Raw genomic sequence first — 5,029 nt, forward strand, 5'->3', positions numbered from 1 at the left:
CTTTGTTGGGCCTGTCTTTACTCTTCATTTTTTTCACTATACTTTTATAGCGTTGTATAAAAAGGTTTCAGTGATGCGGCCCTCGGGCCAATGTACTAGTCCTCATGTGGCCATCCTGGTGATTTGAGTTTGAGATCCCTGGGCTGGGATGTAGAGCCCAGGTCCCCATCTGTCCGTCACGCTGGGAGCCCGTCTCCGCTCCCAGCTGACAGGCCGCCTCCAGCCTGTCCGGCCAGCTCCTGAGCGCTGGGGGGGTGAGTCATTTGGTGTAAGTGGCACGTAGGAGACACTCTCCCAGAGGCATTGGTGGTATAGTGGTGAGCATAGCTGCCTTCCAAGCAGTTGACCCGGGTTTGATTCCCGGCCAATGCAGGGATGTGCTCTTTTCTTGGCCGGGAATTGGTTTAATTTCAGTCACGCTGTATCAGTTTATCAATGGAATGAGAGAATTAATGTCCCAAATCCCAGCAGGTCATTCAGCCCCCGGTGGAGGAAGAAAGGGGCGGGACTATACAGTGAGCTGTTGGAGTCATCCTTGTATTACAATGTTTGGTTTATTTTTTTAAATGTTTCCTTTACTTCCCTCTCCCTTTTAGACTCAGAGCCTTTAAGCTCAGAATGGACCATCGTGATCATCTGGTCCGACCTCCTGCACCTTGCAGGCCAAAGGATGCATGGAGTGGAAAATACAGTGGGAAGATATAGATAACAGTGCATGGAAAGATGGGAGTTGCCTTGCCAAGTGGGGCGTCGAGACAATTCAATTAAAGTGGGCTATTATCAACAGGATGAAAAATCACTTTTGTAGTGGTAATCAAGGTGGCCCATTTCAAACAGTTGACAAGAAGGTGTGAGTAACAGTAGGGGGGAAAATTAGTATGGGGAAATAGTTTTTAGTTTGTGTAATGACCCATCCACTCGCAGTCTTTATTCAGGTCTAATTTGATGGTGTTCAGTTGGCAAATTAATTCCAGTTCTGCAGATTCTCACTGGAGTCTGTTTTTGAAGTTTTTTTGTGGAAGAATTGCCACTTCTAGGTCTGTAATCGAGTGACCAAAGAGACTGAAGTGTTATCTGACTGGCTTTTGAATGTTATAATTCTTGACGTCTGATTTGTGTCCATTTATTTTTTTACGTAGAGACTGTCCAGTTTGGCCAATGTACATGGCAGAGGGGCATTGCTGGCACATGATGGCATATATCACATTGGTAGATGTGTAGGTGAACGAGCCTCTGATAGTGTGGCTGATGTGATTAGGTCCTATGATGGTGTCCCCGGAATAGATATGTGGACAGACTTGGTAACGGGCCTTGTTGCAAGGATAGGTTCCTGGATTAGTGTTTTTGTCGTGTGGTGTGTGGTTGCTGGTGAGTATTTGCTTCAGGTTGTGGGGCTGGCTGTAGGCAAGGACTGGTCTGTCCCCCAGGGTCTGTGAGAGCGATGGGTCGTCCTTCAGGATAGGTTGTAGATCCTTGATGATGCACTGGAGGGGTTTTAGTTGGGGGCTGAAGGTGACGGCTAGTGGCGTTCTGTTATTTTCTTTGTTAGGCCTGTCCTGTAGTAGGTGACTTCTGGGAACTCTTCTGGCTCTGTCAATCTGTTTCTTCACTTCCGCAGGTGGGTATTGTAGTTGTAAGAATGCTTGATAGAGATCTTGTAGGTGTTTGTCTCTGTCTGAGGGGTTGGAGCAAATGCGGTTGTATCGCAGAGCTTGGCTGTAGACAATGGATCGTGTGATGTGTCCTGGATGGAAGCTGAAGGCATGTAGGTAAGTATACTGGTCAGTAGGTTTCCGGTATAGGGTGGTGTTTATGTGACATTGCTTATTTGCACTGTAGTGTCCAGGAAGTGGATCTCTTGTGTGGACTGGTCCAGGTGAGGTTGCTGGTGTGGTGGAAATTGTTGAAATCCTGGTGGAATTCCTCAAGGGCCTCTTTCCCATGGGTCCAGATGAAATGGCTCCTTCCTGGTATGTCACCGGCCACAGCAATACAATGAATGGAACCAAATCCCTTTTCAGCACCAAGACACACAAAGAAATCTTGGGGCTTTTTGTTCCTTAGCTTCTGGCGCCATCGTTTGGCCCTTTGGTTTCACTCATTTCTGTTAAAACCTTGAGCATTTTGCAAAGAAATGTTAATTCCTTGGGAGAGACTCCGGAGCGTTTGTGTGTTTTGTGTTGTTAAGGGTTGAAATGTTCCCTGGGTTCCTCAGTCCCAACCTGCCTCCCATTCTACTGCCCATGCAGCCCCATCCCAGCCCTGAGTAGACGCTGATTCCCTCAGCCCCGTCTGTACAGGGCGTGAAGCCCTGTCACTCCGCATTGCCTAATTCCCCTAACTCTGAGGGACTTCAGATCCTCTGTGTCCCCAGGGACCTTCCACACCACTCCCCTGCGTACCACGGTTCAGATATTGCAGTAGCATGAGTCTGACACTCACTTTAGAGGCCCCACATTAATAACTATTTTCAATATGCCCTTACTGGAGAGTCTATCGCAATTTTTGGGTGAGGGAAACCTTTTAAAAATATTCATAAAACTCCTTTCCCAAGAGAGTCACAGGGCTCTTGATGTCCCGTGTTTTGGGTGACGAACGTCCACTGACCATGTAGCTGATTGTGGTATAAACATCTTAGATTTCCCTAGTTAGATAAGATCCCATCTTTACATAAAGGTTAGGGAACCCTGCCCCAAAATAGTGATATTCTTAGAACAGTTCATCTGCAGAATTATTACACTAAGGCACATATGCAAAGCGTGTGCCCTACCAGTGAGATACTCCCCGCCCCCCGCCACACAGCTAATGCCATACGGCGTTTGGGGGGAGAGGGTCTCCATGCCTGATCTTGGTGGCAGAAGTGTTTCGGGGCTTCAAGAGCTTCCACATTATCCTGGGATGACCCCCATCCTGGTCCTGGGAAATGATACGAAAGACCCACCTGGCGATGGAATGGATTGAACCCACAGCCACAGGGGTGGAGCCGGGGGGCATCCCCTGGCACATTAGAAAGTCAGCACCTCTGCTCTGTCTGGCAAAACGACATGCCAGCAGTTTCGTTCAAAAGGTACCACTGATTGCTTCTGCCTGTGCTTTAGTTTGTAATACTTCCGTTCGTCTACCTATAGTTGTCACGGTCTGGCCTTTCCTTTGTTTTTGTCAACATTTAAATGGACTCCTAGGTGGTGGGTTAAGACTGGTGGGAAATATTGTGTTGTTACAAAGATTGGTCAAGGTATTGCTAAGCAGGGCTCAAGTTTCATTATAAAAACCAGGGTCCAAGAAAGAAAGAAAGAAAGAAAGAAAGAAAGAAAGAAAGAAAGAACTCCCCTCCGAGACACAACCCAAACCAACGCGGTCAGAATCCTCTACACGGCCGCGAAGTGCAGGAACCAGAATCCAGATGAGACCGACCGTGTCTGGTCAACAGGGAAAGTCCATCGGCGTGATCAGGATTGGTGAGCCCAGCATTGTACGCTTAGCGTGTGTGTTTTCTATTTTGGTAATTGTTAATAAATAGAGGTTAAGGACAAAGATGACTCATGTCTCCCCACACTCGGGGCAGGGGGATACTCTAAAGGGCAGGACATGTGACTGCCCCTCGTGTCTCCCCTGCACAGTGACACCCCCCCACACACCTTGCACCCAGCCCTGTGCTGCCGAGCTCTCCCTGCCCCGCTGCCCTCTCCCTGCGACATGTCATCCGGGGGGTGGGTTCTGTCCTCCCTTCACCTCCTCGCCCCTGCAAGTTCGTTGGCTTCTCTGGCCCACTCCCTGCCTGGACTCAGCTATTGGGGACAGGGGCCGAGCATGCCAGACAGGGAGGGGAGCTTCAGATCACATGGCCATTGTCCCTGGAAGCAGGGCCTGGTCGGGGAGTGGCCCGCTGCTGCTCAAGGTGCCTCGGACAGGGGCCAAGCAAGCCGGAGCATCACCTCCCCCCACCCCTGGCATGTTTCTGGCTCGCTGGTCCCCTTTCTCTCTGTTACTGTAAAGTGAAAGGAAGAAAACTCCCAAATCCCTCCTGGTGCAGGGAGCCAGGTTTGCTGCTCACAGTCTGAATTTCACAGACTTCCAAGTCTGGGACTGTCTAAGAACGGCATTTCTCATGGGAAGGTGGAGGCAGAGCGATTAAACTGGGGATGCCCAGACCTCGAATGGGTGTGAGCTGGAAATTAATAATATTTTGAGGATCATTGGGGGGTGTAAAGGAGTGAGCAGGGTGGGGCCAGTGGGGGAAGGGGTGGAACAGAGGTGACATAGTGGATGGGGTCATGGGTGGAAAGCATGGAAGCCGCTGCTTAGCGAGTAGGGTTCAGTTTAGGGCAGTGGTCCCCAAAATGTGGGGGATGCCTCCTAGGGGGTATAGAGGAATGTTCATGGGGGCACCTCAGGGCCCAAGCCAGCCCCCATGGAGGGCAGGGAGGGAGCACCACTCAGCCCCCAGCTCTACCCCAACCCTGCCCCCAGCCTGGGCCCCTGTCTCCTGGCCTGGTCTCAACCCCCTTATCCCTGTCCACACCCCTCTCCCCAGCAAGCCACAGCCCTGCTCCCAGCCCCGGTTCTCGACCGTGGCTGCTGAGGGGCTGCAGACACGGATAAGAAGGCACAGTGTGAAAAGTTTGTGGGCCACTGATTTAGGGTGACGCCCTCAATCACTTCTACGCAGTCCAATAAAAGGTATTCCTCACCCACCTAGCCCCTCCATCAGGACGGACTGGGTGTGTTCTGCCGCCCTTTACTCATCCAGGAAGGATCATAACATTTCATTGCACTCATGTGATTTGTAACCCAGCCCCAGCCAAAACTGGTCCTTTTGGCAAAGCCGCCCCATCATGCTGTGTGCCTAGGCGGAGTAGGTGGGTCTATGCAAACACAGTCTGTTCCTGAAGTCTTTCCCCCAGCTCCTCACTAGATGTGAGGGGGGAGCTCATTCAGACCCTGCTTCCGCTTAGTATTTAAAAACGCCTTATTGTCCCGACCTCTGCTGGCCTTCGATTTCTCCTCCTGTCCCAGCCTTGGCAGCTCA

The 5,029-nt window shown here is 50.7% G+C and overlaps 1 non-coding gene across 1 annotated transcript; it reads left to right on the forward strand.

Moving 5' to 3' along the window:
* The first annotated feature begins 300 nt into the window (after positions 1 to 300).
* Positions 301 to 372, forward strand: TRNAG-UCC (transfer RNA glycine (anticodon UCC)). The gene has a single exon. It is a non-coding gene; the product is annotated as a tRNA-Gly (tRNA).
* The last annotated feature ends 4,657 nt before the right edge of the window (positions 373 to 5,029 follow it).

Source organism: Natator depressus, chromosome 28 (assembly GCF_965152275.1).
Source record: "Natator depressus isolate rNatDep1 chromosome 28, rNatDep2.hap1, whole genome shotgun sequence".
NCBI classification, from domain to species: Eukaryota; Metazoa; Chordata; order Testudines; family Cheloniidae; genus Natator; species Natator depressus.